At 34.3% G+C, this 27700-nt stretch overlaps 1 protein-coding gene across 2 annotated transcripts in view; it reads left to right on the top strand.

Moving 5' to 3' along the window:
* The window catches only part of LOC135841492 (toll-like receptor 6), a 106010-nt gene that overhangs the window by 73462 nt on the left and 4848 nt on the right, over positions 1–27700 (top strand). Inside the window, exon 3 of one of the 2 annotated variants that reach the window (XM_065358467.1) lies at positions 18515–18533. The exons of the other annotated variant lie outside the window; for it this stretch is intronic. The gene's annotated coding sequence lies outside the window, so the exon portion shown is untranslated. Of the gene's footprint in view, positions 1–18514; positions 18534–27700 lie in introns of those variants that run through there. 2 annotated transcript variants of the gene reach the window in all.

The raw sequence follows: 27700 nt of genomic DNA, 5'->3' as shown, positions 1-27700 counted from the left end.
TGTTGGAAATGGGGGCTGGTTTGGGTGTTCTGTTCCTCATTTCTCTTGCTCATTTTTGACTATAGGTATAAAAATTCTGGAAATGTGCGCTGGACTGATCGGAGGATTTTTTGGAGTTCTGTTTTCTCTACTGGATTTACCTGAACTCGTTCTGATGTTGAATGTTGATCGAAATTTTGTCTAAAGTAGTCCAAGATTTAGTTTATGAAGTTTTGTACGGAATTAGGATGATTTTTTTTTCAAAATTTTGCTCATTAAAATTGCTTTAAAAAATTATCTGTAAATTTTGGGCTAATTTGATCAAAAAATCCTGAGGTTATTTTCCCTCTCTTCATTTTCAAACAAAAATTGGAATGAAGTTTTGCATGAAAAAAGAGGAAACGGAATAGAGAAAAAGGAGAGGAAACAGTATGAATAAATAAAACCATTTAAAAACAAAAATGCATTTTTTACTTTCAAAAAACGGAAAAAAGGGCTTTAAAAAATATTATTTTTTTTCCTAAAAATGTAAAAAAAATTGTAAAAAATATTATTTTTTTGTTCTTTTTTTTCTACTATAGAAAAGATTTGTGATTCGCTATTTTTGTTGAAAAAAATTTGCATTTGTAAACAATGGGGTCTAAAAGTCCTACTTGTTTTCTTTTCCCAACTTGTAATCTGTTTTTTTTTTCGTCAAAATTGCCAAAGAAGTCCTACTTTTTCGCCAAAAATTGTCAAAAAGTCCCACTTTTGTGAATTTTTTCCTTTATTTAGGTACTTTCAGTTGAGAATTTTGAAATTTTTTTGTATTCCTTTGAAGGACAGTTTTCTTGGAAAACATGAAAATTTCAACTTGGAAAAAATGTTGATCGTTTCTGTCGCTCTCTCTGTCTCTCCTTCCACGTACATTAGAAAATTGAGAAAAAATGTTTGCCAAAAGTCCTGCTTTTTTTTCAATAAAAAAAGGCTCATTTAGGATTGTGTGTCGTAACGTCACCTTTTGATTATCAGCTAGAAATAAGTTGAAGAACTTTTTCATTCACTAGTTTTTTCAATCAGACGTACGTTGATCTAATTTGTTGTCTTCAATTTTTGTCACCTTTCAAGATTTGAATATTTTTTTCAGTTTTTTTTTTGTGTGGAAAATATAAAAGTTTTGACCTGAAAAAAAAAATGTCTTGAATAAATTCTGATCTGACCCCCCCCCCTCTTGCTCCCTCCTTTAAAATTGCAGTGTTTGAAAAAAAAAAACGTTGAAAGTTCTGCTTTTACATGTTTTCTTGTACCTTGAGAACGTAATCAAAAAAACAAATTTCTTTAAAAAATAGAGAATAAATTGTAAGAAATCAACGTTTTTCATAATCTGTGTTCCAATCGTGTTGTTTTGATCGTAAATCGATTCCTGATAAAATTTCATCCCGAGAATCAAACTTTCAATCAGCTGAAAGGAAACTTTACAAAAAAGCTAAGCCTTTGAAAATTTTCCTCTTCAAATTTTCCATCCTTCGTAAACTTTTCATTGATTTCTCGTCTTGAGGAGGATTTTATGAAGTATTATTCAGAACAGAGGCATTTGTGAGGGAAAAATGTCCAGTGGAATTTGCATTATTTTGGATAAGTAAATTCGAGAAAATATCCAAAAATGTTTTCCCCCTGTTTTTGACGAAAATTAACTTATTATGAAGAAAAAGGGAGGGGTAGTATAAGGCAAAAAATTTGTGTTCTTTATTTATTACGATTTTTTTTTCGTTTCATTTTTTTTTATGGGGAGGGGGAGAATATGACATTTTTTGGAATTAATAAATGAAAAAGCATCAAGTTTGTACTTTCTAGTAGCTCTCGAACACTGACTTTTGATTATTTTTATGCAGCTTTTGATTCTTGTCCAGGATTTTATTTTTATTTGGACATCTGCGTTTCTGTTTCCCCAATTTTTTTCAAATCATCTCTGATTTCTGAATTTGAGCAGCCGAGTAAAAGGTTCAAAAAATTCGTAAAGGGTGAGAAAAATGAGAGAGTAAAATTTTCGTCAGAAATAGCTGAAAATAAGAGTAATCAAAACAGACTTCTGTGACCATTAAAAATATGTTTTGTGTACCTTCATCCTCTTCCCCTATACCAACATCTATGCCATAAAATGATACAATTCTACTCAGACAGAGTCGAAATATCCCCCAGTAAGTATCCCTTGTATGGAGTTTTTTTTTGTATCGAATAGTCCGAGAGCAGTTTACTCCTCGAACCAAACTCTTACCAACCTATACCAGTTTGTCAATTAAAAATCACGAGACAGTATCGTAATATAGGTGACAGCGAAGGTAATAATTCCATTTTGTTATTTACTCCCTTACCTAACAACCCGTATACCCTTACGTGTTTTTTCCTCTCAGTGTCTGATAAGCACCTGTTTGTAAGGCTTGCTAGTATTTTTATGATTATCTGGAGTCGTCGGCTTAATTAACTAATACGACCTTATATACGAGTTGGTTTGTTGTGTACGTTTTACCCGCCATACATATAAGTCGAGTGCATTGCTCGGTGTAAAATATATATTTCCTTTGCATTTCTAGTTTTACGAGTTACAAGTACGATATGTACTACGTACGTCGTACGTGTAGCTCTTTGGTATTTTTTTCTCTTTTTTTTCACCACTTCGTCTTTGGGTGCGTTTCTCATCTAAAAAGAGGAGAATTCAGTCTATTGGAGGTTGTCAATCAAGAAAATGATGTATTTGTTTTGACCGTATGTATGTACGTACATAGTACTATAATAATATGAATTTGAATGCAGAGGCTAAGTACTGCTGGTGCTGAAAAAAAAATCATAACAAAGAGTATTTTGATATTTGACAGGCGTTATTTGAACAACGATGAGGTTTTCACTCACTCGCCATCGATAAAGGATTCATTGTGTATGAGCCTATATGAGGTTTCCCCGAAGACTTTCTCTAATTTTTTTTTCCATACGTGTGTATTCTCGGACCCACATGGATGTGTTATTTGGTATGCGGGTTGTAAACCGATAATTTTCATACAAACCAAGTGGCAGTGGCGCGTTATTCAGATTACCAGGCATTTGTAGTGTATATAGGTTTAGGTACACATACGAGTAGGTACATGTATTTGATTTATTAATTACTAGAACGTAATCGACGTGAAAAGATATTTTAATTAGGTCGCAAGTGCCGGACTACAATTGATGAATCGGTCGGCTCGTTGAAAATGCTGCCAATGTATACCGAGGTGCACGTACTCTTACTCGTAAAAGAGGTCTTTATATTCGAATACTCGTCGTATACATACATATACGATCGAGTATTGAATTAAATTTTTTATTATTTTTTTGCATAACCGCAATATCGAATAGTCTCTTATCGCCTTGTTGTGATCCTGTTTCGCCGGAAGTTTTCGCAAAACCGGTCCTTTGACTGGGTGAAAAAACTCAAGAAAATTGAGCAGATGTAATTAATAATTGAAAACGTATTGACTGCGAAGGCGGTTTTAAAACCGTTGTTCGGGGTATGGAGTATGAGTTCAAGATCTCGTTTACATGTTCAATATCGATGTTAACATTTCTGTGAATTTCTCTTCCCTTTTTTTTTTGGTGTGTGTGTGTGTCTCTTTCTTTCTCTGTATGTGTCTGTCTATAAGTATAGGATGTATAAGTTGCAGAGTGAGAGTGTGTGAGGGGAGAAGGGGAGGACGAGATGTACTCGTATGCGTATATATGTATTTTAATAATGATGTATCGACGAATCGAAAAAAGGTGTTGATCGAAATGTTGGTGTGAATTAATTGCCGTGAATTTATTACGCTGGTATTTCGATTATCTGCCATTTTGATCGTTGTGTATCAGGTGTGTATGTTACATTAATGGAAATTTTATTTATACATATTAAGCGATTTTTTCGAGACTCGTGCCTGTCAACGCGAGTAGGTTGATAATTTCATAGGTAATTTGATACTGATATAGGGGAATTTTTCCCGTACCGTGTGTGATTTTTTTTCATCGTCGTCGTGCTGGAGGTAACTGGATTTGAGCGAGTTTTTACGATGAAAATTAATTTCAACCTTTTTCCCATTTGAATTTTGATTGTTTTGGGGAATTACTTAGTTGCTTGATTTTAATTTTGGAATATTTTTCGATATGGATTTGCATTCGAAATAGCGTAATAATATCTCTCGTGTGGCGTTTATTTCTCTTAACTTGGTAAAATTTATGAAAAGGGAGCGAAGAGCAGGGGAAGGTGACCTGTTTTGTGATCGATTTGTTCCATAAATTAAACTTTGTAATTTTTTTTATTCGGCAGAGCTCATCACCTGGGAGGTTTTCCAACCAACAGAAAATTTTTTTAACCAGGCGTGCAAAATTGCATCATCAGTGAAAATTTTAGGTGCAAAAGTGAATTTTTTCAATTTTTGTCAAATTTATGAAAATTAAAAAAAAAAATTATGAAATTGGCCTAAAAAGCTAAAATAGTTTTGAGCAGTTCCGGAGCCTCCAGCAGATTTTTGTAAGTTGAATTTTTCCCAACAATTTTACCTGATTATATAACTGGAGGCTCCAGAACGATTTGAAACCGTCTTCAATCAACTCAGCATGCTCAAATTGAGGTATAATGCAAGTTGTAGCTTTTCAACTACGTTGGGTATAGAATTTTGTGGAAATATATACTTTCAAAAATCTGCTGGAGGCTCCAGAACTACATAATTCCTATCGATTCAGGTGGTTGGAAGTGAAGTGCATACCAAATTTCAGACCTCTGGACTAAAAATCAAAAAATGCACTCGAGCCCTTGGAAATTTTGGTTGGTGATTTATTTCTTACCTTAAGAAATAGATTTTCAGCATCTAAATTAAATTTTGATTTTTTAAAAAAAAAATTTTTATGAATGATGAAGCATAATTTAAACCGTCAAGGTGTTAAAAAATTTGCAAAAAAAATCGAAAAATAAAATTTAGCTCCTTGAAGTTTTTTTTACGAAATTTTTTTTTTAATTTTTAATTTTGAACATATATTTTAGTAGGTATAAATTCTTGAGGCGAAAGAAAAAACCTCCATAAAAGTAACTATGGGCAATAAAATTGCTGGAATTAGTAGCCCACTGGTAACTTCGAGCGTATGTGGCTCCTTCAATTTTGAAAATAGACCATTTTTAGATGTACGTAACTGTTCTTGTCTATCTTCAAACATAACATTATCAGAATCAGTATCGAAAATTTTCATGCTTCCAATTTCTAATTGATTTAATCCCTTTAATTTTTTTCTCCAAAATATCAAATCGAATGAAAAGCTGAATACATAACCGACAAAGTCATCGGTATTGGAGTCCAATTATTTGCGATTAAAAACCTACCAGACACTTTGATTCTTCAAAGAACCTACTATCCTTTTAAATTACGAAACCATTTTCCAATTTTTGAAAGTAATTTTTTTTGCAAAAAAAAAAAAAAAAAACGAACAAACGCCACAAAAAACCGTTTGAAAAATTCTTAGTAGGTATCTCTTAATGTTAGAGAAACCTACGTACAACTTTTGGGGGAAAAAAATTTAGGACACGCTTATTTGAAAATTTGAATAGAAATTGCTCTTCGAATCATCCGATTACCACCAAGAATTTCTTCCTTCGGGTGGCAAAAAAAAAATAGAAGGAAAATTCATTCTGGAACCTTTGAAATATTCAAGATCGACGAGAAACATAAGTAGGTACCAAAGTATATAGGATAAAAAGGACTCGAATTTTATTGGATTTGATTTTATTCGAAAAGAACCGAAGGAACAGTGTAACTGGAAAATAAAAAAGAATAGAATCGAACCGCGTTCGCTGCCTTTATTACGGTAATTTTTGACGCCGTATGTGGATTTTGTCCTTTAATGCAATAAAAAAAATTAAATGCGGGTACAATCGGTTTTTCGGGTTGATTTTTTCTTCACATTTCGTCCGCTTTAATGATCCTAAGACATTTTAGTGTTGCGAGTCTTTATGTTAATGGAACGAAAAAGGGAGAAAAATGTTATTTAACGAGGCTCGCGGTGTATAAAAGATCCCAACTTGGAGGTATTATAAAAAAAAAGATGAGGAAAAATAAAGAGGTAAATTCATTATATACTGTACAGAATTGTATCGTATATCGAAGAATATAATTATATTATGAGGTAAATTTTTAATGCGTGTTTGATTGTTGCTGGTGGAGTGTTTGTGTATATGGATGAATACGATTTTTATGACTTATTTCAACTCGAGAACAGTATTAAATTACACTTCGATCGCGACAAGTGAATTAATTAACTTATTTTGATATATATATGTTGGTACCTGACCTACCTACCCACCTTGCGTTTTTTTTTCAACCCATTTTAATTTATTTTCCATGGCAACAGGTCAACGGAACTGGGAACTGGGATCTTTTCTACGAGAAATCGTTCAAAACCTAGAGGGGTTTCGTCAATCATCGATGTATTTACGTGCTCTATAGAGGCTATTTTGTATAATTTATCGGTGTATTTCTTCTTTCTTCTTCTTTTTCACTTATACAAATGGACAGGCATGGCTTATTGAGTGGTGATTTTCAGATGATGGAAACGAAGTGCGAAGAGGTCGTAAAAATTTTTCGATGGAGAAACGTTCAACGTTCGTTCGCGTGTAGATGAGTTAATTTATGTGTGTTTTTTTTTTATTATTGAGACCAGAAATGAAATTTTTTTCCAACCAATTGTGGTCGCGATTGAAAAACCAGTTATTGGAAGCCAAAGAGGTGGCAGCGTTCGATGTACGAGTATAATGCGAGGTGTAAATTTCTTCATAATTGGTCGAAAATTTTGGAATTTTTCCCTCCTGCTTTGCGTTACGTGCAAAGAATTTTTTTTCTGCTACACCCACGGTGCATTTTATTCGGTGTTTAGCTGAATCACTTCACGTCGCTGTGGTCGTCTTTTGCGAGTTAACACGACGCGATTTTTCTACACCAAACGACGCGATTTTGTCGAGGTCATCGTACCTATTTGTCAGCGTTTATACGATGTTAACTGGATGGCGGTTATAATCATAAATAAATGGCCTTATTGTGTTATTATATTGTTGAAAAATGCGCGATATTCACGACGCGTATCGGCCAAATTAATATTTCATGTAACGTTCGCCTGTAGTCTGCACAGTACACACTGCTTCTGCCTCTATCTGCTCGCAAGACATGGAGGAGTCGTATTAAAAGATGAGTAAGATTCGGCATTGTAGCTGTAGCTAGAGCTACTGTAGTGCTGCTGTTGTTGCTCGCTTTTCACCTCACACAAGCGCGCCATTTTCAGACTCAACTTTTTCTTTTTATTGTTATTTTAAATTAGGCGTAAAATGATGCGTCGTCGAGCACTTTCCTTATAGCTTATGGTGCGTGGATTGTGAAATGATTGCGGTTTTTGCCGATTCATTGATTCGGATACGATTTCTGGATTACATGTAGAAAACGATGCAAAGTTAACGCACGGCGAGGGAGGCGAATCACACGAATTCAGAATTTACATTTCACGCCAAGAAGGCGTATGAAGTTTTAGTATACAGGATGGGCTGGATGGGTGAAAGAAGTTTGGCGTTTCTTTTTAGGGTAGTATATTTTTCGTTTGTTGAGAAATGTTTCGAATAAAAATCATCGAACTGAAAAATCCTAAAATCGAGAATTTTTATTACAAATATTCGAAGTTGTGGAGGAGAGGAGGGGGGCAAGAAGGGCATTTGTCCTGGGAACTGATTTCTTGAAGGACTTGAGGTGAAAATGAACGAACGTGCTGGAGCAAGCTTTGAAAATCCTTTGAAAAATTAAAATTTTTCTAATTTTTAAGAAACAAGTACGATTGGCCAAAGAAATTATTACCTCACCTGCAGTCCGACAATTTTCAAATTTGGTATGATTTAATCAATTGTTCAGTAGTATATTTTTCTGTGAAGAAAGAAGAGGAAAGGGAAGAAGAGTGCCAAATGACATTTTTTGTTCTTGACTCGTTTTTTGCGGTAGAAAAAAGAGCATGTTTCGAAGACCCCCCCCTCCTCCTCTCATTGACCAGTTTGGTTCTCTCTTTGCTCTCCCTTTCCAGCTACAGTCCTCAATATTTGTAATGAAAAATTGAAATTCCCAATTTCAAGCTATTTCCTTCCTTTAATTTTGATGTTTTTGTTCAATTTTTCATCTTCCAATTTTCAAGTTTTTGTTTCAATTTTGAGATTTTTATCCAATTCAGGTGCCCTAATTTTCGAGACTTTCGCCGAATTTTGAAGTGTTCTTCTAATTTTTAAGTTTTTGTTCAATTTAAAAACTTTCTTCCAATTTTTGAGTTTACTTTAAATTTTGGAATTTTCTTCCAATTTTGAAGTTTTCCTTTAATTTTGAAGTTTGCTTTCAGTTGCGAAGTGTTCATCCAATTTTGATCTAATTTTCTTCTATTTTGAAGTTCGCTTACAATCCTGAATTTTGCTTTCAATCTTGAATTTTTCTTCCAACTTTGTACCAATTCTGAAGTTTTTCCTCAATTTTGACGTTTTCCTTCAATTTTGAGGTTTTCTTTCAATTTGTGAAGTTTTCTTTCTATGTTGAAGTTTTACCCAATTTTGAAGTTTTTTGTCAATTTCAAAGTTCACTTTTAATTTTGAAGTTCGCGTTCAATTTTAAATTTTTGTTTCAACTTTGTACCAATTTTGAAGTTTTCTTTCAATTTGTGAAGTTTTTGTCAATTTTGAAGTTTTTTTTTCAATTTCAAAGTTCAATTTTAATTTTGAAGTTTGCGTTAAATTTTAAATTGTTGTTCCAACTTTGTACCTATTTTGAAGTTTCACTTCAATTTTGATGTTTGCTTTCAATTTGTGAAGTTTTCTTTCTATTTTGAAGTTAATTGAATGCAGACTTCAAAATTGAAAGTAAAGTTTGAAATTGAAAAAAAAAACTCAACATAAAAAGAAAACTTCACAAATTGAAAGCAAACGTCAAAATTGAAGAGAAACATCAAAATTGGTACAAAGTTGGAACAAGAATTTAAAATTGAACGCAAACTTCAAAATTGAAATTGAACTTTGAAATTGAAAAAAAACTTCAAAATTGACAAATTAAAATATTTGTTCTAACTTTGTACTTACCAATTTTGAAGTTTTTTCTCAATTTTGAAGTTTCCCTTCAATTTTGATGTTTGCTTTCAATTTGTGAAGTTTTCTTTCTATTTTGAAATTTTTACCCAATTTTGAAGTTTTTGTCAATTTTGAAGTTTTTTTTTTCAATTTTAAAGTTTGCTTTTAATTTAAAATTTTTGTTCCTTGTACCAATTTTGAAGTTTTTTCTCAACATTGAGATTTCCTTTCAATTTTGAAGTTTGCTTTCAATTTGTGAAGTTTTCATCCAATTTTGATACCTATACTTAATAATTGTCGAAGGTTCGCACAATTTTGAAGCTTTTTTCAATTATGAAGTTTTCATCCAATTTTGATCCGATTGTCAATGTTTCGCCCAATTTTGAAGTTCGCTTTCAATTTTAAAACTTTTCTTCTAGTTTTGTATCAACTTTGAAGTTTTTTTCCAGTCTTAAAGTTTTCTTCTAGCTTTGGTCTTGGTCGATTTCTGTTTTTTTTTTTTTTTTTCAAGAGCAGTGGTGTTTAATTTAATTTTCAAAAGGCTAATTTTTAAAAAATTTAAAATGACGGATGCAATTTTTTTTTATTACTGCGTATGGTAAGATATTGATTCAGTGATATTCAATTCTGAAAAATTTCCTAGAAAATGGCAGCAAAATGATACCCTTCACTTTTCCCCTTCCATTCCGCAAATAGATATTTGGAAAACTCATCGCACCAGATTGCAAAGAAACTGCTATACAGCACGTCCCTGCACATTTTAGGAAGCTGTGTACCTCGTACATAAGTATGTACATCATTCTGAGGGAGAACTGCGTACGCAACCAGGATGACTTGCCAGTTTGACACATTAACAGGGGGCAATTTCGACGGTACCCCGTCGAGATGTAAATTATTTTTTTAATACGTGATCAACGTTTTAATATCGAAATCGTATCGATTTATAAACGGTTTTTTTCCTCTTCTCCTTTTCCAATTACTTCCCACTGAGGATTTTACGGTTATGGGCTCGGATTTTCGGCACCGTAACCGAAGGTTGTTGTTTCTCTGTCTCGTTCCTTCTTCTCTTATTTTTTTCCTGGTGCCGCGCGTTAAATGGAGAATTAATATTATTTCGTGGCGGCAGCAGAGGTCGGTCGTCGCATTTTGTCGATGTGGTATTTGAATACGCGGATAATTTGGCGAAGAGCGACGAATTATTATCAATTTAGCCATAGTTTTCGTCGGCATCGCGTATATATTCAATCGAGTCTTGGGAGATTTTATATTTGACTCTTTGAGAACCATAGGTCGACGACTATACTCGTACAATGCGAATCGGAATTGATTTCCAAGTCTGTGTAGATTGTACAGGTACTATACAACAACAACGTCTTCATCTTTTTATGTTACGGATATTACCTAAAAATGGTTAACAATTAGAACTGGTTTTATAGATTTATATACGTTATGTTACGAGTATATCATAAACGAAACAGAATCTCTCGTATTTGTATCGATTAAGCTGTATTTTCTACACGTCTTTCATATATGTACGAGGTTTATAAAGATATACTCTTATACCAGTCGTATAGTATACCTACTACGTCATTATCTGTATCATTATAGAAAGGAAAACAGACATACCTATTACCTACAGTAGTATATATTTTGGCAAATATAACTAGGCCTATACGACGAAATAATTAAAATATTCGTATAGTAAAAAACTAATTTGTACGAGCTGACAACCGATCATTATACCGAGATTTGAAAGGAGGAAAAAACACATAGGTACGAGTATACATTGGCCTGAAAAAAAAATCAGTTACAAGAATGTATACGTACGAGTACTCTGCACGCGCTATAGCTGCTGCAGAACAACTAAGAGCATCATCAACAGCAATAACGTGCAAATGCATCCAATGATATGTAGGTACATGGCATCGAGCATCATTTACATGTAATCGTTCGCCATTTGCATCGAATGGTATACTTAATTACCGTTTTCAGCCATGCATATACAGACAGGAAATCCCTGGAATGTCTTCCTCTTCTTGGAGAGTTTTTCTAATTATATATTAATTGTAGTGGGAAATTTTACCTTTTTTTTTGTCTCTCTCTCTCTTTCGTTCATCGTTGTTGTTTTGGTATTATTTACTATATAACGAAACAGGCCAATAGATGAATATAGCTTTGTACGTAGGTACTCGTACCTTGTGTGTGGCTATCCATGATGGAGACTTGATAATGGCTACTACTATAAGCTCCACGATGTACGTATTTGTCTATTTACATGTATGAAGATATATCTCGACCGTCTTGAGACGTTTTAGTGCTGTTGATACTGCTGCAGAAGCAACTGATTTCACCATCGTGATAAAAACTAGGTACTTTTCTACGTACGTACGTACCTACCTAGGTAATTAGTTAATGCTTTTTCGTCCACGGGACGTGGTTTTTTCACGAAAAAACTTATTAACGAAATAACTCTGTGCCATTAATTCGGTCCTAGACGCGTATGTGAAACGTTAGACTTAAGCTTATTGGTTTCTTAACCGAGATGGAGGTCTTTAACACGATGTACGAATGAAATTACCCGAGGAGATGGCGCATGGCGAAGAAACAAACAATCTGTGCGGTTGCTACCGGTGCTATTCTCTTCTACATTCGGTTGGTTTTTGGTAATGTGTACTTTAATTATTGTCTGAGTTGAGGATACAGTTTGGGAAAGGGCAAGACGAAGCTGGAAGGAATATTTTAGGTGGAAAAATGGTGGAATTTTGAAGTCTAAGGTTGAATATTCTGGTGAGATGTTGGGCAGAGATTGGCAGAAAATGAAATTATTGAGAGGGAGAAATCTCCCAGTGCAATTTTGGATGATTTTTTTTTCGTTTGAAAATTACGAATTTTGAACCAAGTGAAAATGCAGGACTGCAGGAGGCTCACTTTGCTAGTACTTATTTCGGTGTTTTTTCTGCTAAAATATTTCAAATTGAAAAACTTGCATCTATTTTTTGCCAAAGTACATACCTACCTCCCGTTTTTCGAATTTTCTAACATTGATTCGATTTCGTGGAATTCATAATTTTTTGAAAAATCAGGACTGTGAACACTTTTGAGAAAAATATCAAAATTCAAAAAAACGTTTAGAGAATTTTGGCAATTTTTTTAACCAATTTCTCTCTTTTTTCTGTGCTTCAATTTTTCTTGAATTTCAGTGTTTTTTTCAATGATCCAAAATTGATAGTAGATCGTTTTCTTTGGAAGAAACAGGGAGCAGAGAAGGTGATGAATCCAATAAGTAGATATTTTTTTTCTTGATTGAAAGGAAAAGAAATAATTGGAAAATTTTTATGAATTTTTGCATTTTTTGACTAAGTTTTCTCAATTTTTTGTGATGATTCTTTAACCAGTAGATAAAGTTGGATTTTTGTTTTGAAAATTGTATCAAAATGAACGCTTTTGGAAAATGATCCGTGGAAAATGTTTCAAAAATTTGCTCTTTTTTTCTTCAAAGGCTCGGGGCTTCATTTTCACAATGTTTCAAGTCAGAGGGGCATCTGTGCCAAAAATTTGAGAAATTTTGGTTCAATATGAAATAAGTTTGGGGAAACGCTGTCTGATATTGATTCCAAAGTTTTGCAATTGTTTTTTGAAAAGCTCGAATAATTTGAAAAAATTATTTTCGAATTTGTAATGTCAACAATTTACGAGGTATTTCCGGTATACTGATGATATAATCTTGTATGTACCTCGATTAACGAACATCACAAAACGTTATTTTAATTACACGTGCTATAGCAGCGTGTTAATCGATTACACGAGTAAGATTAAACATCAGAGAAATAAATAGCGATAAGTCGAGTGAGACAAATAGGGAGGCAACGAAAAAAAAAGAAATTACAAAGGATACCACGATAATATCGCCAAGACATTTTAAAGTTACATTAGTCCGAAAAGGTTTTCTTTGTAATGGTTAATTTCAATAGGTACCTATGTACTTGCTCATACTCATCGCTAGCTTGAGCTTATAATATCAGACCGAAGACGAAGCACCAATAAACAACGAGTATTTAGTCGAAACGGCGGAAATGAATAGGTTAATGCTTCCGGTGATTCGGTCATGTTTTTAAAAACCGCCTCTTCTTTAGCATTAATTTTCATCTGTCGCACACATAGTTAAATTTCTGAAGGAAACGGTTTTACCGGTTTCCACTATATGCACGTACCTCAGCCGACCAATCGCAAATGGCGTATTTTTTTCACGAGGATTACGAAGAACCCCTCGGCCGGTCGCCATTTTTACCCGCAGTACACATTTATCGCGTATAATTTTCGTGGAAAATGAACCGGTTTTTTATGTACAAGAAGGCGGTACCGACGCCGAGTAATTGCAATAATGACGACATTGTTACCGAAATTCGTGTGAATGTAGCCGGCACAAGTCGAGAGCAATTTTTTGCACCAAGCCGGAAAATGGCGATGGTTTGGGTGAACCTGGGCAACCTGAGTAGGCGTGATATCAAATTAACCATCGGTTTCTGCAGCTACCGAAGCGCAGGTATATCCTGTGATAATTGTTTTTTTTTCTCAACTGTAACCAGAAAACTGTTATTAGAGGCGAATTGTTTGCTATTCGGAAGACTTGTGAAAAATTCCGATCTGAGCTGTGAGCTGTGAGTCAACTGAGCAGTGTTGCTGAAGTTGTGGGTGAAAAAAACCGTGCGTTGGATGGGTTTTCAAGATGCTGTAGTGTCTGGCTGGATCGAGTTTTCCAGAGGGTTTCAAGTTTAGTGAGATGGTTGAAGAGGGGGAGGGAGGGGGGCATGAAAATGGTGTTTAAAGTTTGAGGTAATTTTACGTACCCATCCTCAGGGCATATTGGATCGAAAAAGTTCGAATTTCCAATAGAATTTCAGTTTTTGAAAACGTCTAAATTTAAGGGGCTGAGATTCCATTCTTATGCTCATGTGTGGGGGGGGGGTTCTAATCTATTTTCTCGTCATTTTTATTTTATTTTTTTCCATTTTTTCTTGACCAAACTAAAAATCTGTCAATAACGTAAACAGAGCAATGGATCGTTTTTGGTTCCGTATTTTTTGACATTTTTTGTACTCCCCTCCCCCTCCCCTCACATTTTTCTACCATAAACATAGGGAACAAACCGAAAACAAAATTAGCAATCCAAAAACGACAATAATTGTCGACAACAAACTTCAATTTTTCTTCACAAAAATGAAGTCGTGTAGTTTTCTCCGCCATTTTAACTCTTAAACATTTTTCTTGACTCCCTCCCCTCCCCCATCCCTTTCCAAAAAGATGTTGATCCTAAAATAAAATCGTATTCGATGATTTTATGATGATCAAGTGCCTCAATTTCTCATCAAATTGAAACATTTATAAAGTTTTTTAGATGATAAAAATCAAATTCTATTGGTCTGGCGTTTCATTTCAATAAAAATTGTCGATATTTTTTATTTTTTGCAATTTGGAATAAATTATTTGAAATGAGATATTTCACTTCGATTCAAGATATTGAAAAATTCCCTTGACCTCCCCCCCTCCGTTGCCCCCAAAAGGCTTCAAAATTACAGAAAATTATAATTTTTAGAAGGAGCAGGTGAAAATGTTCCACAAGCTAAATTTGATCTATTCAGATGGATTTTTCGATTTTTGGCGAAAATTTTTTAAAAAACTTCACTCTGGGTAATGACACATTGCAAATATCAATAGCTTGAAAATTTTGAAATCTGATACTTCTCGCCAGAAATTAATGAAGAAAATTTACGAAAAATACCCTTCTACTAATTTTAAGCTCCTGCAGAAATATTTTGATCATCTTTAAGCCGTTCTGGAGCCTCCAGTGCGATGTTGATTTTCCATTTTTTTTTTTTTTTTTTGGATTATACAGGTTTTAAATTGGCTAACAAATCAGATTTGAGAGATGAAGTAGTATTGACCTAAAAATGACGAATGTGAGGAGTGAGAAGATTGGGGGGGGGGGTCTAAAATGAATTATTTGAACAGCTTGCATGCGTCAAAAATCATGAAAATCTCAAAATCCAGTCAACATTTATTTAAGAAAAAGCAGGAGTATTTCATTAATAACCAATTTGAATTTTTCTGAATAGTATTCTGTCATTTTTCACATTTTCGTAGTCTCCAGAGTTTTGATTTTTATTCCAAAATGACTGACATCCGATTTGACAATTACTTTTGTGATGAAGTTGATTGAAAAACGCATCTGAAAAAATTCTGAAAAGAGAGCACAGAACTCATAAAAAGTATAATTGTTTCATTTTTAAATATAAAACAAGATAAGGGTCCAAAAGAACGAATTTTAAAAATATGTATTGAATGATTTGAAGAGTTGAAATTTACGTCTACCTACGAACAGCTTATTACTATCTCTCTCCTCCTCATGAACTCGCGAATTCGAGTCTCTGTTTAAAATCAAAATTCGGTCCTGAAAAGTATAGAAGATGACATTTTGATCATTTTTTTTTTTTTGAATATTTGAGAAAATAAATTTTGTTTAATTTTAGAATTTTCAAAATATATTTTCATTCTTGAGTTTTCAATTTAATTTTCTGGTCATTCGATTTTGTTTTCAGGATTTTTGATTTTTTTTCTCAGCAAGCTTATTTTGGATGTTTTCATATTTCTTTTTTCAGTTTTCAATTTTATTTGAGACATTTTTTTAAAAATTGAGATAACCTGCCTCTTTTTGCCCTTTTGAATGTGTTTTTTTTTCTAGAAAATGTCTCATTATTGACATTTTTTTTAACGAGATAAGGCCTTAAACATTTACTTTTACATTGAGTAAAAATACCCCCTCTTCCTCTCTTTCTCTATGTACCATTCAATAATGAAAAAATTCAAATTTAATTTCTACCTGGGCTATTTCGGTCACTCTTTGGCCTTTGCTTTTGGCAAACAAATTTCATATTTACATTACCAAAATTATGAAAATTTTTCGCTCAAAAATACCCACCCACACGTAGCCTTTTTTCACATTCTCGTCTTCGGGTTCGTATGTATATTCAACTGCGATTATAATTTTAAAACGGTGCACAGAGAAAGGCAGAATAGTACGTAGAGGTATATTTACGCCGAGTTTTTGTGTACACTACCTACGTCATCGTTTAAAGCAATGAAAATTTTTTTTTCAAACGTTAAACAAAACGTTGCAAGCTGTAATTGCTTTTCATAGCTGCGCAAAATACTGAGTACCTAGGATGTTTATATACGTCGTTAGAATATGGCAATGGTTGATGGAAAACGAACGCGAACCAAACATATATTCTCTCTCCGTCTCTCTTTCTCTCTTCTTCAGCATCATATAATGAAAAAGTAAACGCTGGCGTGGCGTTTGGATACGAAAATGCGTCCGCTTTTTGTGCGCGAAAAGTAAAAAAATAATTTTTCCGAGTACTTGTTACTGCATCGTTAATGGGGCGAAAAAAAACATAAAGCTTTAGTTCGCTGCCTTTATAACGTACGTGTATGTATACCAACAAACTACGATACATATACAATGAAAGCAAAACTTACTGGTAGGAAATGGTGTACTGTGTGCGGAGAGATTTATTTGAGCATTGGTCGACTATTGTGTAAAACTTTTGCAGTTTACTATTTACATAATAAAATATAAAGTGTGTGCGTATTACCTACATACATATAGTTTAAACTGTGTGAGCGAAATTTATGGCAATTTTTAGCCAACTGATGCAATTGTTTTGGTTTTGTGATGTGCGGTATATTAAAACACAGGCAAGAATGATAGCAGAGATTCAAATTACTTTGTTGGCATGATACTGAGGTCGGCCTCATATTGAGGTTTTGACACGCGGTATAAGGAGGGTGTTCGGGGGGTTTTCGAGGAGATGGATAATTATGAAATAGGCCAATAATAGACTTTTATAGCGAGTATATATGTATAACAAGTGCACAGTGTTCAGGTTTAATAATTCGAAATTAACTCTCCTTATATTAGCTATTAATCTTGGTACCTTTTTATCGGCGCTATTAACGCGCTTATTACTCGCTTTAACCTATAGTACACACTATACACAATACGCTCGAAGCGAGCTTGTTTATTTTAACACGGTGTAATATTTTAGGCAACGTTGAATATTCTCCAATAGCAATTTACTTTTCATTACCTTTAATATTACCAGATTGAGAATGATTTTGATTAAAAAGATGCTGGCCTATAAGACACGTCGTCGCGCAAACCGTTCCAGGCATAGCGATCATTACTCGCTAAAGGTGCGTAAACCTCGCTCGAAAAATCCCAAAAAGTGGAAAAAAATTCCTCCGGTACATATTTTTTTTCTATCTTCGTCGCGAATAGGAAAAAAAATACACGAAAAAACGCCCGAGTTGAAAAACTTCAAAGCTTTTTTTTCTCCACGTTTCAAGATGCTTCTTAAAATGCCCAAAGGGTAATTTCCCTCGACGTTGAACACAGGTTTGTTTAGCTTTTTTTTCCCCTCCTCCCCTGCCTTATACTCGATGCTTCTTTCTCTGTGTACACGAGTCGTTCTACGTTACATAATAACAGATTTACGAGCGTAGTATTTAAAAAAAAAATATCTTTGTGAAAGAGGTTCTTCCTTACTTATTTTCCATAATGGTATCGAATATTTTTTGTGCACGTATCAAACGAGACTATAAAGGCTAGGAGGGGTTTTGTATGAACTTGTTTTATGTAGATATATATTCTCTATATCCTGCTAAGGACAGAATTTTTTTTTATACCTTTAATTCATACTATTCGTACTGTATTATGCACGTGACTCGAGACTCGTGTAGGTAGAATAATGTATATTATGAGGATGAACTTTATGCATGTGTTTTCGACCGATTTTTGTATGTAGAAATCTTAGAATTGGGTGAGATTTTCTTCTGGTATATACATACTAGTGATAGGTTCCTATAAAATTTGAACTTCAACAGAGGAGATTTTTTAAGGAAGTGCAGAGGGAGGGGGTTTAGATCTTTTTTGATGAATTCAGAAGTGAAAGCATCTTTTATGGAAAACTGCAAGTATAAAATTGAAAAATCAAATTCTGATATTTTGTAAAAAAAAAGAGCATCGATTTTGAGATGTTTGAGATTATTTTGAAATACTCTCGTACACGTATGAAAAAATTCTCAATTTTAGTGAATATAAAATTTTTTTGAATAAATGGCTGGGTGATGAGAAGAGTGAGATAGAAAAAGAAAAGATTGATAATTTAATGAATTGATTACAGCTTGAGGTACAGCTTGCATTGTACTCTTAACACACCCCCCTCTTCGCAGCGATCCCCAACTTTAGACGTTTTTTTAGACGTTTGAGGACATAAAATATACATATATGCATTAGTTATTTTTTTCAATTATTTGCTCTGTGAAATGATTTTCAATCATCTAATGACAACTTTTTGTTTTTTGTTTTAGGTGAGTACAAATTTTTCATCATAAACCTTAAGAGAACATAAAAATGAGTAAGTCAGTAATATCTATTATCTAAGCTAGAGTTTATTTTTCTCATAAAAATGAATTATAGTTATTAACGTACCTGCTGGAGTTGAATCCATAAAATGAACTGTCAAGTCTCTTCTTCAAATTACTGCTCCAATATCTTGGTACAATTAAAAATCGACTCATGATTATCCAAAAATTATTTGCAAAAATGCAAAGTTATTTGAGTCGTTACGTTTTTTTTGTGGAGTATTTTTTCATTATTCAATTGGTATTCCGCTGTTTTCACAGTTTTTGGAATACCTCTGTCCCCTCTTCCCCCTCCACGATCTCATTACATACCATAAAACCTAAATAGAACAATTGAATTTAGCATCGATATCGAAACGTAAAATTATAAATCTTCCAATTTTCAACATCACTGAATTGAACTGATAGGTTCCTCAACATGGACTTTAATTAATCATCATAAATGAAAGATAATTTAAAAACTCTCGCATAATATTTTTAGAAATTTTTTACGTCCATTTTTAGAAATAATTTTCTTGAAAATGAAATTTTTTTGCCCCCAAAAAATTCAAAAAATATATTTTTTTAATTTTCAAAAATCATGTTTTTTAAAAAATGATGTCTAGACAATTTTTCACTCAATTTTCAGGGTGTCTAACATGTACTGCAGGTACTGCAAGTACTGTAAAAGTACTGCATTGAAATCCTCGGTACTGCAAGTACTGCAAAGTACTGCATTTTGCCTGAAAAGTACTGTATTTTTTCTCAGAATCATTGATTTAAAATTTTTTAAAAACCTCAAAATGAATTAATTGGTGAAAATTAAAAAAAAAATCATTTTGTACCTCAAAAGATGGCAACACTTGTTAAATTAATACTTGTAAAAATCTTATCGACAAATTCCAACCGGTTCAAAAATATTTTTTTTTCTGGGGGGGTCGGTGTAAGCTGGATAAAAAAATGAGGTAATGCAAAAGGTACTGTACGTAAAAGTACTGCATTTCTTCGGAGAAATTTTGATAGTCACCCTGATTTTGAAAAAAAAATGCAGAAGGATTTTTGCCTACTTGAAACATTTACGTGAATACTGAATATTATTCAGATGGAAGCTGGAGAGGAAAATGGAGAATTGAGAAAAGAGGAGGTGTGAGTGGAAGGGGGTTGGGAAGGGGTCCAAGTTATTGAGCATGGAAAAATCATGAGCTACAGCAGGCTACAAACTCGCCGAACAGCAGGAGCTAGTTTAATTTTGGCGTCAAAAATTCCATTTTCGGCTTTTAGTTTTGAAATTTTATTGTTGCAAGTCTTTAAAACTGATTTTTTTTCAAATTTGGTAAATGAAGATACTTGAAAAAAATTTTGTGAAATACTTTGAAATTTTTCCCATTCACTAAAATTACCTACTAAGTGACTTTCATTTGTGATCGCCATTTTGTTGCAGGGCCATCGAAAAAATCTGAATCACCATAATTATTTAAAGTGTTTCACATTTTCTGAAATTTTTTTTGGATTTTTTGAAACCACAAAAAATACCTATCTCATTCGAGGAATTTTTTCATACAAAAATTCTCCAACAAGTTCACAATATTCGAACGTTCCATTCCAACACATCATCTCGAGACAAAGTAAACACATACCGCTTCGCTGTCGGCTTAAAAATATCGAACCACCTCCGCAAGGTGTGACTACAGTACATATAATTCGAGTAGTTAACAATCATGTTGTCGAACCACTTATAGGAATTATATTCCATTAGGTATGGAAATATTTCACAAGTTAAACACATTCGTTACTCGAGTGCATACTTACTGGGTAGGTACCTCTTTTATAATATCCTCTATCATTTAAAAATTCATCCAACATCTGCTCAAAGGCAAAAAAAATCTAATCCGGTACGTTATCCTGTAATTTCCTCCTCACCAGTTCAATATACTATGTACCTTCTACAGTACCTAAATATGCTTATAATATGCACATCATAAACGGATGTTGAAAATTTTTTTCTCTTAGCTGTGAGTCTTATATGTACATACGTGCTTTTAAAGAGGTGTATGTAACATATGTCATGCCAATAGTGCATATTACGATACCAAAAATTACACATCCAGTACCTCTACTCCTAGTCCATGGAATTTTGATTGAAAATTCCGATAAACAGGAAGTGGTTTTAAACATCGAGAAGTATCAGAAGCAAAAAACGAAGAAAAAAAAGGGGCATTTATAGTTCGTATGTACTACATACACGTAGTTTAAGACATAAGACCCAGTAGGCCGCACAGATAGAGAAAAGGAAAATTCTCGTCGGTTGTACAGTCGAGCTATCACAGCTACGACTACATATACGATACGCTAGAGATGGCAAAAACTCGGCCATTATTATTCAAAGGTCGTATGAACTTATGAAATGTCGCCTTTATACGTACAGTGGCTCACAAGTGACATCGTGGCCTAGATGAACGATCGAAATCTTCGCCAAATAAGACTATTTGTATGTGAGACAAAAGAAAAGTCGTAAAAAAATTTTCCCATATAGCGATATAGCATCAGCAGAAAGACCTATAACACTTACACCGCTTCTTATATTCTACGTACGAGTATTTCTTAGGCTCGATAAAAAGGTGAACTTATATATACGTGTACGAGGCGTATTGTATGGTATACGATACGCGTGCACCGAGCTAAGTTGGCATTAAAGAAGGATGCTGTAGGTGCACAAGCACACATACGTATAGGTAGAGGTGCCTCAATATACGTACATTGTTGGGGAAAACCGAAGCCAAAAATCAAGATAAATTGCGATCGCGAGAAGCTTTATACGCTTACGCGGTTCCTTTCCCATCGTCACCATTTTTTTTTCAAGAATACGTAGCCCATTTTCTCCCTTCATTCACGTACGTGGCCGACTCATCACCACGTCTCGTCACCATCAGCAGCACCAGCACCAGTACGAGCACCCTCGCTAAACTCAAAACGAGCAACATATTTAAACCTCAAATATTATGTACGTACGTACAAAATCGCCAGTTTATCCCTGAAAAAAACTTTACTAGGTCTCGTATCACTAGAGAGCTATTCGACGCGAATGGATGCAGGGCGAGGGGTGAGGGGAGGAAGGTAGAAGGCAGAAAATACGCTTGTACAGTACTACTACGTAGACGTACGTTCTTTGAATACAGTATTCGTTTCTGAAACGGCGTTTACCCGCACAAATGGATTTATGATGACCATTTTTTTTCTTCTTTTTTTTTACACTCGTATACCCATATCGACCTTTTAGTTTACGATAGGTGAAGGGTAGGGGGTAAGTATCTGTACAGATAGACTGTATACGTCGTATTCTCGTACCATACCTAGTACGTGTAAAATTACCTAATCAAACGCACCTGTAACCTTTTGAAAATTTCATGAAATCGTATTTGATCAGGGTCGTGATTACACTAGACATCAGCACGTGCCATCAAAACATCCCCCGGAGAGATAGAAGAGGGAGTAAAAAAAAAGAAGAAAGAAAAACAACGAATCAATTTGACGTAACCAAGATACGAATATAACGGTGCGGTTATTTGAAACATAGAACAATTACCCATCGTTAAAGGTACCCCGGGTTGTAAACTATTCAACGAGTCCTAAAAGTTAACAATCAAAGAACATCGAAAAAGAGCAAAAAATAAAGGTCTCACACTACATAAATACATATGTAGACAAGACGTATCAATTGAATATTCAACATTTTGGTCAAAAACACCATAACGGTTTTTAAAATTTACAGTGACGATAAAATTCCACTGACCCGAATAAAAGACACATTAGAGTCTCCGAAGATTTCGTGGACTAGCATTTAGGGAGCAAAAAATACCTTCGTTTGGTGTTTGTATTATTCATGAATCGTGGATTTGAAACGTACCAGCGTCGGCGTCGGTGTCCTTTGAGCAGTGTTACCAACCCTCGAGAGTATAATTTTGAGATTTATTTGGAAATTCGTTAAATTTTAATCAAAAAATTGATCTTTTAGAGCAAAATTAAACAAGGATTGAAAAAATTTAAAAATATTATAATTTTTTCATTAAAAATTCAGAAATTTTGGATCGTTTTCTTTTTCTTTTCTCTTACCAAATTTGGAGGGTTTTTTAAGTGCTGAAGGTATGAAAATGAATTTTTTGCATAGGTTATTTTACTTTCCGAAGTAATGTATCAATTTTTTCAAAGCTTTTGCTCTCGCTTCACTCGACCAGATTTGAATATATTCAAATTTCAGGAATTCAAGAAACAAGGCCAAATAAATAACTAAAGGGTTGGTACCAGTGCAAAAAAACGAAAATAACGAAAATTTTGCATGAAAAAACATCCTTGAGAAAAAATTCAGTGTTGAGGAATTATTTTGAGAAAAAATAAGGAATTCTGATAATACCTCAAATTGTTGAAGGCTCATTGGAAAATGAAAGATTTTTTTTTCGAATCGCGAGAGTATATTTTGTTGGAATGGGGAGGGGAGATTTTGAATTCCATTTTAGGGTGAGAAATTTCGAATCATATCTTATACCTAGAATTTTGAAAATTTAAGGAAATCATTCTCAAAGTCTATTCGTTCCTACAATTCACCAAACCTTGCAGAATTTCTAAAACATGCAATTTGACCATAACCCCTCTACTTTGTGCCATCCACAAAAGCTCTAGGTAAGTATCCAGCTCAAAAATGATAATAAGAAAAAATAGAAAAAGGAAACAGCAAAAGAAGAAGAGGAAATCTTGTCGGAAATCTCGCGTATACTAGCGTATACGAAACCGTATACTATATTTTTTATGCTCTTCGACCTCCACTCGTCTTAGAACAGGAATAAGGGAAAGGGAAAAGCAAAAGCTCCCGAAAATGTTGTTTTTGCGTAGATATGAATTATTAGAGCGAGCCGAAGGAGAAAAGAAACTGGGTAAAGCTTTGGTAATAAATTGTCATAACGTCTTCTCATATATCACCGGTTATTAGTTTCCTTACGAATTAGAAGGGAAATTGTTTATCGACGATACTCTCCGTCTCCGTGTACAATGATCGAGTATACGACCAAGCCGAAAATATAGGGAAGGTAATCGCGAGAGTAAAAATAGAAAATGGCAATTTTTCGACCATCATGAACTGTAATAAATTTCACGTTCGCCATCGTCGCTGTCTGAGTCTTCTTTCTCGATGGCTGCAGCAACGTTTTTTCAAGCATCCTGCGCTATAGGCTACGTCGTCGTCGTTGTGAGAGCAGACACGTACTATATAAAGTTGCATGTTGCATGAATTCTAATCCGCTCGTTGACATTTTGCATTTGATTGCTTCTAGTCTTAAATTAACTTTAAGTAACATCTGTATCAATGTCGCTTTCAGCCAAATAAATTATATAAAACCGAGCCGCGAGATGCTACCATTTTATACGCGACGAATTAATAATTTTGCCCGTACCGTGATGGAGTAAGTAAAGTTCGCCTATAGTGTCGCGCCAACTCTTATTAAAGTGTTATTAAATTGCCTTTTTCTCGAGCCGACCTTTTACCCCTGTCCTCTCTGAACTGTTTTCCGGTCATCCTTCAACGTCTGTCCTTTTTAAAACGACGAAGAAATCGTCGTATAGTTTTTATTTTCTTATTTTTTCCCTCATTCCTTTCTCGTATAAGATTTAATAACTCGATAGCGGACCTTTTTTCTCGTGAATTATTGCTCAAAACTCGAAAGGTTGCGAAATTTGAATTCGAGCAGCGGAAAAAAAATTGACGAAGTGATATCCTTTTCGACTTTCGAATACGGGGCCTTTGTGAACAAAATATGCCCGCTAAATGGGGTCAATTTTTCTTCTCTCCAAAGGTATTAAGATTTGATTTTTTTCCCTCTCTTTTTCACGCTGTTTTCTGCAACGTGGACCCGGTTAGCTCGTTTATTGTCGTCGTTCTGTCGTTTTTTTTTTTTTTTTTTGTTGTACGAATTACCTACAACGAACGAGGAAATTAAACTTTTTTCCTTAATTGGTAAATGTAAAAAATAAAGAGGTAGTATTAACTTGTTATTAAGTACAAAAGGTAGTTGTAAGTTTCGAGATTTTTTTGCCTTCATTTTTTGCCCCGAGTTACCTCGCTTGGGTTTTTATTCGTCTTTGACAATCATGGGAAATTGTAGCCGTGTAATACAATTGCGAGATATTGTCATGTTGAATGAGTTTATTTCGTATTAAAAAATCACTTTTTCGAGGAAAAATTATTATAAGTTTTTTTTTTTTGGTGGAACGTTTCACGATGAAGTAAGTTTTTCATCTTATAATCTATAATTTGACGAGAAAAACCTGAAATACAAAGTGCTGTAATTTGTGTAGGTACCTTTCAAATAACTAATTACGAAGTTTAAATGACAATTATGCTGACCTTATCGTGACCTATAAAAATAAATATTTTGAAAATATAGAAAAAAAAGTTTTCAAAATAACACTTTTTTTCAATATGCAATTTCAAGATCTTTACTGGGTCAACAAAGTCATGTCGGGGGCCCGCATATCGATCACTTGCACCCCCTGCCGATCCTCCAGGACAACGTTTTTCTTAAAGAGGGAGCCCTAAGGAACATTTCTAGCCCTTGTCCTAAAAAAAAAGTGGCTCTACTTACAAAATGGCGGCCATTTTGATTGACAGGTAAGCCGAAATCGCAGATTTCACGTTCCAACATTGTCAAAATTTCAAGTACTAAAGTGCGTTTTTCGATTTTTGATGAATTTTCAAAAATCAAATATTGGCCAAAATGTGAGAAAAAAATCAAAATTTTACCAAATTGACCTAGAAAGTTGAAATTTGGGATATACCCTATTTTCGACCTGCCAAATCGATTAGAAACTGTTTCAAACCGTTTTGAGCAGTTCTGGAGCCTCCGGAAAATTTTGGAAACTCGAAATTCTCACAAAATTTCATCAAATGAAGTTGGAAAGCCGAAATTAATTATGAAACTTATTTCAATACGCTTAGAAGTCGACTTCAGGTAAATTTCAAGTCGTTTTGGAGCCTCCAGCGATTTTTTGAAAATTACTGGAGCCTCCAGTAGTCTCATAAAATGGGGTTATCAAGCCGAAATTTACTCTACAAACTAATTTCAACACAATAATATTATGAAGTCGACTGCATGGTGGTTTCAAGTGGTTTTGAAGCTGTCAGCTACTTTTTCAAAATTTCAATTCTCCTAAAAACGCCATGAAACCTTTCAAAAAGTCACTGAAGGCTACAAAATTACCTTCAGAGGGTGTTAAAATTGGAGTGCATAGTTAATTTCAGCTCCCCATCTCCATTTTGAAGAAATTTTAAGGAAATTTCTAGTTTCAAAAATTTACTGGAAGCTCCAGTAATTGTCAAAAAATTGCTGGAGGATACAAAATGATATGAAATTTACCTGCAATGGATTTCACAGCCTACTGAAATTAGTTTTCAGAATTAATTTCGGCTTTCCAACTCCATTTGATGACATTTTGTGAGAATTTCGAGTTTCAAAAATCTGCTGGAGGCTCCAGAACTACTCAAAACGGTTTGAAATGGTTTCCAATCGATTTGGCAGGTCGAAAATAGGGTATATCCCTGCAAATTTCAGCATTCTAGGTCAATTTGGTAGAATTTTGATTTTTTCTCAAATTTTGGCCAAAATTTGATTTTTAAAAATTCACCAAAAATCGAAAAAGGCACTTTAGCACTTTAAATTTTGACAGGTGATGACTTTTTGCCTGCTCTTTCGATCTACCTTTGTATGGTTTAAAAAATTTCATGCTAGTCCTATGTTGGAACGCAAAATCTGCGTTTTCGGCTGACCTGTCAATCAAAATGGCCGCCATTTTGTAAGTAGGGGCACTTTTTTTGGGGGACAAGGGCTAGAAATGTTCCTTATGACTCCCCCTTTAAGAAAAAAGTTGTCCCCGAGGATCGGCAGGGGGTGCAAGAGATCCTTATGCGGGCCCCCGACCATCTCCAAAGACCCAAAACATTCCCCAATCCCTCCACTTGTTCTTTGAAACAGTACCAAGCATGGTGAATAAATTTCACACGAAATTCACCAACCAGTCAAATTACGTACATTTTCAGCTAACACCATTGGTAGCATTTTGAACGACCATGAACTACTCGATCATCTCAGAAGAGTATACGAGTATACCTAGTTAAACTATCCAGGTACCATAATACGAGATAACACCTCGAATTGGAATTGGGTGTTAACTTTACCTATACTTGGTAGTAGAGTTTTCACGCCTTGGTTATTACATTTAAACCAGTATCGTTTGTCAAATCACGTCCACTTTAGCATTTTTTTCCTTATATTTTTACCTCCAAACTGTCTAACCCTAAAATTATCCGCTAAGGATCAACGCCCTCGCTGACAATCAGGCTTGTTTATTAATTTACAAGTCCACCGTGTAAAATTAAAATAGTCCGGTATATATAAGTACGAGTAAGTAGGTATAAAAGTGAAGAAGAAAAAAAAAATACAAATAATCATCGTTAACACGATCTCCATCTCGGCAACATTGATGAGGCTTTCTCGTTATACCGAGGCGGTCATGTCGTAAGATTTTTTTTCACCTCCTTTGCCTCCACATCTAGTATATGTATTAATTTACGCACAAGCAGTCAGTCAGTGCTGAGAGAAGACTGACTGAAGAACTGAAGACGAAACGATAACGGTGATTTGACGAAATACTACGTGTAATAATACGCTTCGATGATTACACGAGGTTTTTTTTTCTTTTCCTACGTCTCTCTTTCACATGTATCAGCACGTAGCATTACATACGAGTTTTGGCAGACCTTTCAAAACAAATGATTATTAATTTTCGACACATAATTCAATATTTATCGAGATCATTGGTATGGTGAGTCGGCGAAACATACTGACCTCTTTTTTGGATTTTTTTTTTACCAACCTATCTACGAATAGATACAACGTAGTTGTGAAAAAATGCACATGTAGATGTAGAATGTCAGAAAATCAAACATCTCACTCGCTCGTCGCAATTTATGCCTATCTGTGTATACTTCTTTAATGTATCCGCGTGTATATTTCTACACATCTCGATATCCGCTGGACTAGCACCTCGAATTACATTCAATTACCAAAATTATCCTTCTCGAGATGCTCGAGTTCGAGCAGCGTTCCTAGA

This window comes from Planococcus citri, chromosome 3 (genome assembly GCF_950023065.1).
Source record: "Planococcus citri chromosome 3, ihPlaCitr1.1, whole genome shotgun sequence".
NCBI classification, from domain to species: Eukaryota; Metazoa; Arthropoda; class Insecta; order Hemiptera; family Pseudococcidae; genus Planococcus; species Planococcus citri.
This window is presented reverse-complemented; position numbering and strand designations above follow the sequence as displayed.